Below are 10,505 nucleotides of genomic sequence, written 5' to 3'. Positions count from 1 at the left end.
CTGGAGAAACCCTGAGAGTATGGCCCCCAGACACCCTTTTAGCTCAGTGGTGAAGTCACTTACGAGGTTCACCGTTCAGCCGGGGATTGGACAGCCCCATAAAACCAAACGAGACTAATAAGGCACAGAAGTCCAGGGACAAGGGCTAGAAGGCAGAAGGGAACAGGAAAGCTGGTAATAGGGAACCCAGGGTTGAGTAAGGACAGTGGTGATGTGTAGTGAGGTTGTTAACCATTGTTATAGGCAACATGTGTACCAACTGTTTAATGAGAAACTATTTAGTTCTATAAACCTTCTTCTAAAGTGAGAATAGCAACACAATTGGAAGAGCGTAGTTGATGTCACTGAACTGTGCATGTAGAAATTTTTGAAATGGTGAATCTTTGGCTATGGATATTTTCACCAAAAAAAAAAATCAAGAAGGGAGAGGGTTGACATGTCGTGGGGTTGTTAACCAATGTCGTAAAACAATATGTGTACTACTGTTTAATGAGAAAGTATTTGTTCTGTAAACCCTCACCTGAAGTACAATTTAAGAAAAAAAAAAGAAAAGAGCACCGGCTGCTAACCAGAAACTCAGCAGTTTGAATCCACCAGCCAATCCTTGGAAACCCTATAAGATAGTTTTACTCTGTCCTATAGGGTTGCTATGAGTCAGAATCAACTTGACGACATCCAACAAACAACCATCACCATAAGATGCAAGTCCCTGGGTGGCACAAACAGTTAAGCGCTGAGCTGCTAACCTAAAGATTGGCTTCCAACCAACCTAGAGGCACCTGGGAAGACAGGCCTGGTGATCAGCTTCTGAAAGGTCACAGACATGAAAACCCTACGGAGTGCAGTTCTACTCTGTAACACATGGGGTCGCCATAAGTCACAATTGATCCATTGTAACAGGTTGGTCATCAAAAGATGCCTGAAGAAAAATGCAACAAAAGGTGGAGAAAACTGACCAGTTTAGCGCCAGCAATGGAGGTCCTCAGACCTGGGCAGGGGGAGATAGAAACCATGTCCTCTCACCTCCACCGCCCTCACTTAAAAGTTCAACCCAGCCTTACTGCAGTGAAGATGTAAGCTGTGAACCCAGTGCTTAAAACCAGAAAGGCCCAGCCCAGAGCTGTCCCCAACTCTCCCCCACTCCCACCCCAAAACTTTCTAGCTCTGAATTATCTAATTTTGTCTTGTGGGTTGGTGTTTGTGTGGGTTTTATGAAGGAGATATTTCTAGAGGAGGACTGTAAGATTATGGCAGCGCACTTAAAAACACACCCAAGCACATAGTGTCTACCACAAATAACAAATGCTATCTTAGCTTCACAGAAAGACTATAAATTGGGGCTAGGGGTCTAACCTCTTACCTCTTTATCCTCCTCTCCCCCCTTCTTTGCATCTGATGGTTACCTAGTACAAAGGTATAGAGCGTGGGCTTTAATTTCAGTTCCCCTTTGCAAGCTGCACAAAGTTTGACAAATAATTTCTGGGCCTGTTGCTTTATCTGTGAAGCAGGAGATGACAACTTCCCATTTCAGAGTTATGATGAGCAGATTAAACATTTGTGAAAGAGAAATACATTTGCTCTTTGGCACGGTAGTTAGGTGCTTATATCCTCCTCCTCCTTGTTGAAAGCGCAAATGTTTGTGAAGAAGCGCAGGAAAACAACTCTCAGATCTTTGTCTACCCAGGACTTAACAACTGTTAAGTGAATGAACGGATGAATATAGCATCGCTAATCCTTTCAAGTTTAGGGGCTGAATGAAAGGTATTGTTCAGTTTTGAAAACCTAGACAATCACAGGGCTGAGCTGCCCTAACCGAACCGGGAAGACGCAGGACCTGAGACCCGCTCCGGCAGCGGCAGCCTGGGCTCCGCCCGTCTGCGCCCATTGGCCCTTTCAATTCCAGCCTGGGACCAATGGGCGGGGACGGCGGCCGCGCTGTTTAAGGGCAGAGCTGCTGGCGGCGTGTTGCGCGCGCAGGCTGTCTGATCTGTGTGTACGTGAGGCAGTCAGTCCCCAGACTGGAGCTCCTCACCCCAGACTGCGCTGAGCACTCAGACCGTGCCCCGGCACCTGCAGCTACCCCCCAGTCAGAGAACTTCGATCACAGGTGAGGGGAGTCGCTGTGGCGGGAGCGAGGCAGGCAGGGAGGCGGAGAGTTTGCCTGAGGGAACGGGGAAGGGTGGGGGAAGCTCTTCTACCTTTTTTAAGTTGTCTTTTTCTTGATTCACTTTCCCTTGATGGCTGTAAAACTCTGACTGTTTACCAGAATCCTGACAAACTTAGTAGCTGGGCCCGCAGCCCAGCTCAGGGGCGGGTTAACCAGCAAGCCCGGTACACGAGTCAGCCAGTGCGCACCTTGCTTACTGGAGAATCTGTCCCTGGACCAACTCCACCCCTGACGCGTTGCAAGAGAACCCTGAACAGGTCGCTCCGTCTTTACAAACCTTACTCTTGTCCCCTGTGAAATGCGTAATAAAAGAGTAGCACCCACTCCGTGGGGTGACTGCGGATTGAGCGCCTCTGTGCGGCCGTTACTGCCGGCCGGCCCCCCTTGCTGCGAGGCTGGAGGCAGCCCCCGAGCCCGTTTAGCGGCGGGGAGGGCCTGAAGGCGGACTGCGCCTGCGCTGCCGCTCCCCGTCTGGATTCGGGAGCTCATTTCTGCGCGGTTGGAGTTTGATCTTTCAAATTTAACACCTAGAGCTTAGACATTATGGAATCCTAGGGATGCCCCGGTTCCCAGGATTAATCTTATTTCTTTGTCCAGCCTATGGGAAAAAGGAAACAAACTGAAGTGACTCACTCAACCCACTTCTGGCGAATTCGGCAGAACTTGGGGTCTGGTGTCTCATCCCTATCATTTATTTTCTTAAAGCTTAGCGTTCGGAAACCGCATGTTGAAAATAATGTTCTCCAGATTTTTCACGATCAGGCATGTGAGTCTTGTGCGGAGTGGTTATAGGGACCTTTTATGTTAACAATCTCTTATTAATGGGATTATTTTTCAAACGCAATATTGAATTGGGAAATTTTCTGTTACATAGAAGACTCAGTTTTCTAAATAAAACATTTTTCTAAATGAAATATTTAGTCATTTAGTCAACAATTTTTTTTTGATGTTATTTTAAGGAATGTTGACTTGTAGATTTTCCTGTGTTATTTAGAAGAAAGAAGACAAAAACTTGAGGAATATGAATCAAAAAGAAAAACATTTTTCTAATAAACAAACAGGAAAATCATAATATCCAAGTGAAGTCAGGCTTATTTCATTGAAGTTCTGTAATATTATGTCAGAGCTCTCCAATAAAAATTCATGGCCAGGAACATACGTAATTTAAAATTTTATAGTGGCCACATTAAAAAAAAATTTTAAGATGAAATAAATTTTAATGGCATTTTATCTAATCCAATATATCCAAAATATTAATCATTTCTACCTGTAATTCATAAAGTTATTGAGAGATATTACATTTTTTGGTACTAATGCTTCAAAATCTGATGTGTTTTACACTTTCCTGGGCAATGATGGGAGTGGTTGGGGAAAGAGGATGACTGGTTGCCACAGAACGCGTTATTCTATCCACTTGATAGTTAAAATCCTCCTCTGCTGAGGTCATCCTGTGGTGAGCATTCACAGGAGACACAAATCACTTCTTTGGCCCATTTGGAGCGGTCTATCCACATACCTCTTCCCCATACCTCTTTGTCTCCAATTTTCCAATCATGTTCCTTCCAAGTCCCTAATCATCCTGCCAAGCCATTGGCCAGAGACCATGAATCAGTATACAATTGAACATCTAGCCATTTCTCTTTCCAAGCAAAGTGAACAACCAGGGGCACCACTCGAAGTTCTGCCCATTGGGAGGATTTCCCTTCACCACTGTCCTTCAGGGACGTCCCAGAAAGGGGCTGTAGTGCTGCGGCTGTCCACTTTCAAGTGGTGCCTGCTTATCGCACAGAACCATCTGTAAACTAGGCACGAGTTTTCTCTTTCTTAATCAACTAATCATAAGGAACTCCCCATGAAGGCATAGGTGCAGACTGGGAGATGGAAGGTAATGTGACAGGAGTGGAGACCATGGGCATTTGGTCACTTCCTCATTCAACTTGCTTGTGCCTTCAGGGTCCTGCTTGGACCGGATCTCATATATACCACTTCCATTTAATGATGGAGTTCTGCTGTGCACGCCTGACTTTATGGCTCCATGGGTCAGACAACACCCAGTTCATGATGGGCAGCTCAGGCCACATGGTGACTTGGGTCCCATGGTTAAACATTAAGTCTCTACTGAGGCCCAGTAATGAGCCAGAAGCTGTTTCTCAAAAGGAGAGTAGTTATCTGCAGAGGATTGCAGGGCTTTGCTCCAAAATCCTAAGGATCTGTGCTGTGATTCACGTTTAGGGGTCTGCCAAAACTCCAAACAGCATCTCTGTCTGCCATTGCCTCTTCAGGCACCATTGGATCACCTGGATCATATGGCCCAAGTGGCAGAGCAGCTTGCACAGCCGCCTGAACCTGTTGCAGAGCCTTCTCTTGTTCTGGGCCCAACTGAAAACTAGCAACTTTTCAAGTCACTTGATAAATAGGCTGTAGTAGCACACCCACATAAGGGATATGTTGCCTCCAAAATCCAAAGAGGCCCACCAGGCATTGTGCCTCCTTTTTATTTGTGGGAGAGGCCAAGTACAATGGTTTATCCTTCACTTGAGGAGGAGTATCTCGACATGTCCCACACCACTGGATTCCTGGAAATTTCACTGAGGTGGAAGGTGCCTGAATTTTTGTGGGATTAATTTCTCACCCTCTAGCACACAAATGTTTTACCATTAAGTCCAAAGCCATTGACACTTCTTTGTTACTAGGTCCAAACAGCATAATGTCATCAGTGTAATGGACCAGTGTGATGTCTTGTGGAATGGAAGGGTGATCAAGGTCCCTGTGGACTAAATTATGACATACACCTGGAGAGTTGATATACATCTGGGGTAGGATAGTGAAGGTGTATTGCTGGTCTTGCCAGCTGAAGGCAAACTGCTTCTGGTGGTCTTGAAACAGACACGGAGAAAAAGGCATTAGTCAGATCAATAGCTGCATACCAGGTACCACGAGATTTATTAATTTGTGCAAGCAGTGAAATCACACCTGGCACAGCAGCTGCAATTTAAGTTACAACCTGCTTAAGTTTTCAATAATCTACTATCATTCTCCAAGATCTGTCTATTTTTTGCACAAGCCAAATAGGCAAGTTGAATGAAGATGTGGTGGGAATCACTACCCCTGCATCCTTCAAGTTCTTGATGGTAGCAGTAATCACTGCAGTCCCTCCAGGAATGCTATACTGCTTTTGGTTTACTATTTTCCTAGGTAGGGGCAGTTCTCATTGCTTCCACTTGGCTTTTCCTACCATAATAGCCCTCACTCCATTTGTCAGGGATCCAATGTGGGGGTTCTGTCTGTTGCTGAGTATGTCTATTCCAATTCTGCATCCTGGAACTGAGGAAATAACTACAGGATAGGTTCAGGGACCCGCTAGACCCACTGTGAGATGGACCTAAGCTAAGACTGTATTAATAACCTGACCTCCATACACCCCTACTCTTACTGGTGGGCCACAGTGACGTTTTAGATTTCCTGGAATTGGGGACCCCGCCTCTGCTGTATTCAATGAGTTTTAGGTCTGTAAACTCACTCAAGTCTGGGAATTGATTAAGGGGCCATGACTCTTTATTCTGGCAATTTGCGTTAGACTGCTGTTCACTTGACCTTTAATTTTTCCACTTGTACAGATTAAGTAAATATTTAGTAGTTTTCCCATTTATTTCTTCCTAGAGACATCATGACTAAGTCGCCAATGCCATAAGTCCATACAAGTCAGACTTTTCTGATTACCGCTTTGACTCTGCTGTCCATTACGGTAATGATGCCCACCTTGTCTTTGTCAATTGAGTGCCGCCACTTGGCCTCTACCACCACAGGATCCAATCGGCCCCCTTGTAGTTAGGTGTCTTAATTCAGTTGGAGCAGTTACCACTGTCAAATCTGACTTATGTAAAATAGCAATCACAGCAGTCTTCAAGGATGCTGGGGCTCCCTTCACAAATTTGTTCCTCACCGGTGTGGTAAAAGGTGTGTCCTCTGGGCACTCCACTTGCGGACCTGTGGGTCTAACCTGATAAATACACTCTAACATGCCAATTTCCCTAAGCCTTTGGATACCTTCTTCTACAACCAAGGCAGGTCTGGTACTTCAGCTTGATTTAGTGTAGGCCACTGTGTAATCCATGCTTCAGCAGACCAACCAAATAAACTATTAGATTCTTTCCTAACCTCTCAAGCTGAAACATTGAATGCTAAATCTGTGCTTAGTGGGCCCATATAAATAAACTCAAATTGATCCAACTTTACGTTCCTTGCACCATTATTCCACACCCTTAATAGACATTCTCATAAGTATTCCTCAGGTTTCTGTTTGTAAATATTAGAAAAGTCTAGCAATTCTTTTGAAGTGTAGCATACCTCCTCCTGGGTCATACTTTGTACTTCACCTTTTGGGGCTCACTGGGACTTAAGTCTAGTTATAGATCTAGAAGCAAAAGTGGGTGGTGGGGTTGTGTTTTGAGAACATTCAGCATTGTCTTGTATGGCATCTGCCTCAGGCGATGCCCCGGGCAATGCCTCAGACACTGTCTCCGACCATATGTCAAACAAAGGCTCTTCAGACACAGCTGGGTTAATCTCATCATATGGGGGTGGAGGCCTCTTTGCTACTGGAAGCAGAGTCATTAACATCTTTAACACTAACCAGACTTGAGAAGCAATTTCAGAAAACTCATCCTTACAATTTTGTTTCTCTAGAACCACTCTTGGTACCAAATGTCTTAGGCTGGGTTCTCTAGAGAAGCAAAACCAGTAAGCATTTCCAAGGCTGTAAATCTTTACAGAAGCAGACTACCACATCTTTGTTCTGTGGAGCAGCTTGTGGGTTCGAACCACTAACCTTTTGATTAACAGCCAAGTACTTTAACCATTGAGCCACCAGGGCTCCTTGTGTATAGGTATAGTGGGATTGATTCTGACTCTTAGGGACCCTATAGGATAGAGTAGAACTGCCCCAAAGAGTTTCCAAGGAGCGGCTGGTGGATTCGAACTGCCGACCTTTTGGTTAGCATCTGCGCTCTTAACCACTGCACCACCAGGACTCCTGTATAGGTAGTATTTGTTTAAAACCTTGAGACTGAATGAGATTACAGGGGAGTGAGCAAAGATAATATTAATGTAAATAAGTCAGTGGCTCTGAACTGTTTATTTAAACAGTTAACCAGTTAACAGGGTTAGACAGTTCTGTTTTACATCAAATAAAGGGTGGATATCTTAAGACTCTTTTGTTCAGATAACTCTTCTAAGGGCAGTTTTATAATAAAACAGAATAGGATTATGTGTTTTCACACATCATCCTGAGATTTTTAGCTAACAGGAACGCCAGTGATTTCAAGATTAAGCACAGCAGTCTGTTAGTACTGATAGAAAAAGATGAGTTCCTGAAAAGTGTAAAACTAAAATAACAAGACAGAAGCAGAGTGCTAGGCCTGTCCTCTGCGGCAACCTCCAACGTTTAGGTTAGTCAAGTGCACAGTTTGTGCTACCTAACCAAAAAAACAAACTCGTTCCTGTTGAATTGATTCCAACTCATAGCGACCCTATAGGACAGAGTAGGACTGCCCCATAGGGTTTCCAAGGAGCAACTGGTGGATTCAAACTGCTGACCTTTTTGGTTAGCATCCGTAGCTCTTAACCACCAGGACTCCTTGTGCCACCTACCAAAAAAAAAACCCAAACCCGTTGCTGTCGAGTCCATTCTGACTCATAGTGACCCTGTAGTAGAACTGCCGGCATAGAGTTTCCAAGGAGCCGACCCTTTGGTTAGCGGCCCGTAGCACTTAACCACTATGCCACCAGGGTTTCCTGTGCCACCTAGAGACCTTAAAAAGGCAGAAGAAATATTTAAAATAAGAATGAGGCTTTGTTGCCCTGGAGGGGTTAGTTAAGAAGAGAGAGAGACAGAGAGTGAGGTTGGGGGTGAGAGATTGAAAGAAAGTGGGAGAGAGAAAGAAAGAGAAAAGAATTCAGTGATTCAGTAGCAAAGTGAAAAAAGTGTTTAAAGAAAGAATGATCAACTATATCAAGTGCTGCTAAGAGGTCCAGTAAGATGCAGTCTGAGAACTGACCATGAGATGTAGAAACATGGAAGTGATAACGTTAGCAGTCTCCACAGAATGGTGGGGACAAATTCCTGATAGACATAGGCTGAGGAGAGAATGGCAGGTGACAGCATGGAAACGAGTATAGGTATTTCTTTTTGAGGAGTTTTGCTATAAAGAAAAACAGACAAATTCAGCTGTAGCTGACAGGAAATGTGAAATTTAAGGATTTTTAAGAGGAGACATAAATATAGTGTTTGTATGCTGATGGGAATGGCCCAGAATGAGACAAGTTAATGATGCAGAAGGATGAGCAAATCCTCACAGGAGCAGAGTTCATGAGTTTGTAGGAGGGCATAGAATGGAGAGCAGAAGTGGAGAGTGTGGCCCTAGATCAGCACAGCATCAGTTCATCCTTTAGAACAGGAGGAAAGGCAGTATATATGGATGTGGAAACAGACTGGTAGACTTTGGTGGAGGAAAGATAAGCTAAAGCTAATTCTTGTTACGACTGCTTCCAGTTTTCTCAGTGATACAGCATCACAGTATGCTGTAAGCCCAGAAGTAGTAGAAGCTGAGGTCAATAGGGGACCACTTGATTAGTTGAGGTACCACATGAGAGCAGCCTGGCAGGTTGACCCTGAGCATCATCTCCTTCCACCTTACACCAAACAGTGAGCCAGGCAGTAGCAAGAGAGATATTTGCCCCCTGGTAGTAAATGTAGGAGACATTGCTATGCTCTGGGTGACGGACAGTGTCTGGGAGGAACAAGAAGCACCCACACTCAGAAGATAGCTTACAAAGATACCCTGTTCAGTGACACATTTTGACCTTCCTTCTCCATCATTCAAAATCAATAGTATAAGCTATGTCAACAATTCTGCCCCTTCCCCAAGCAAGACTGGGCACACCAAAATGAAAAGCAGTGTAACCAAAATTATCAATTTGTCAATTTTAAGATACACATTTTTTCACATTTTAGCATTTCTGAACTTGGAATGTGTCATAGAATCAATGGCATGACTAAATAACTGTGTTTTTCTTTTTTAATAGTATGAAAAATAAAGGTACTTGTTACCATTAATTGATTTTAGAGTACAAATGTGGTCAGTACACAGTCAAGAATATCCAAACATTTGCAAAAAGCCAACCTAATGAAAGAGAAGTAACAAACTAAGCGGTCATAAGAACGCATATCAAAGGAAGTGGACTTTTCAATATCTGCAAAGAGCTAAGGGATACTGTTATTATATCCAGAAACCAGGAAAAGGTAGAAGTTATGAAAGAATCAATTAGACATCTTAGGAATGAGAAATATAATTGTTAAAATAAAAACCTTTAGATGTCCGAATATCAGAGTAGACTAACTGAAGAACAAACTGGTGACCTGTAGGATCAAGCCTGGGAATTCTCCCAGAACATAGCACAGAGGAATGGGAAGTCTGTGAGAATAACTCAGGTGTCAGGTATAGAGAAGTCTTCATCATATGGAGAACTCCAAGAGGAGAGAAAAGAGAGTAAGCAATATTTGAGAATTGAAAGTTGAAATTTTCCTAGATTGAAGAAACCTGATTCTGAGAAAGAGTTTGGTGAGCAGGAAAAAAAAAAAAATCTCATAATTTAGATATGAGAGAGACGAAGAGTCTGTATGGAGAGAGGCCCGCTTCTGAAGATAACTTTTCTTTTGTTCTTAAGCTGGGAACTGTTCTCTTTTGTCCTCTAACTCTTTCTTGAAACATAACAACAACACTCTTAGTATAATTGCCTGCTAAGAGATTCTTGTGGCCTGTACTAGCCAATCTATACCTGTAAAAAGGACTTTGGGACAAATTCTTGAGGAAGCATTTGCTTAGGATGAATATCCTAAATGCAATGCCACTTAGCCACCTATATACTAAGGGTCCATGTTCTCAATGTGATTGAAGCTGTGAGTGTGTGTATCGTAAATTTTGAGTTTCTTTGGGAGGGCTATTTTTAAAGATTTTTCAATGTAAGTCTGTGACTAAGTACTTAAAACTAACCCAAACAGGTGTTGCTTAATAAAGGTTTTTTTGGAAGACTGGTTTTGAATGACTAAAGAAGAACTGTCTAGAATGAGATCATCAGATGTTTATATATTTATGGGGGAAGGTGTTAAGACTTTTATAAGTATCTTTATGTTTCTCATCCATCTTGTTCACACTGTGAAATCACAGTATACTAAAGAAAAAGATTGCTTAGGACTAATAAATCTCAGCTCAGTTCTTGCCTGAATGTAAAATTTAAAATTATGAAATCAGAGTTAACTATTAATCTCCCACCACTTCTC

The 10,505-nt window shown here is 43.2% G+C and overlaps 1 protein-coding gene across 2 annotated transcripts in view; it reads left to right on the top strand.

The window, feature by feature from the left end:
* The first annotated feature begins 1,997 nt into the window (after nt 1-1,997).
* The window catches only part of LOC101361823 (cytoskeleton-associated protein 2-like), a 21,875-nt gene continuing 13,367 nt past the window's right edge, over nt 1,998-10,505 (top strand). The window contains exon 1 of one of the 2 annotated variants that reach the window (XM_023742216.1): nt 1,998-2,107. The gene's annotated coding sequence lies outside the window, so the exon portion shown is untranslated. Of the gene's footprint in view, nt 2,108-5,904; nt 5,913-10,505 lie in introns of those variants that run through there. The other variant, XM_023742218.1, reaches the window with a different exon arrangement.

Source organism: Trichechus manatus, unplaced genomic scaffold (genome assembly GCF_000243295.1).
Source record: "Trichechus manatus latirostris isolate Lorelei unplaced genomic scaffold, TriManLat1.0 scaffold00205, whole genome shotgun sequence".
In the NCBI taxonomy this organism is placed as follows: Eukaryota; Metazoa; Chordata; class Mammalia; order Sirenia; family Trichechidae; genus Trichechus; species Trichechus manatus.
The sequence above is the reverse complement of the archived record's forward strand: the minus strand, read 5'-3'. Positions and strand labels throughout refer to the sequence as shown.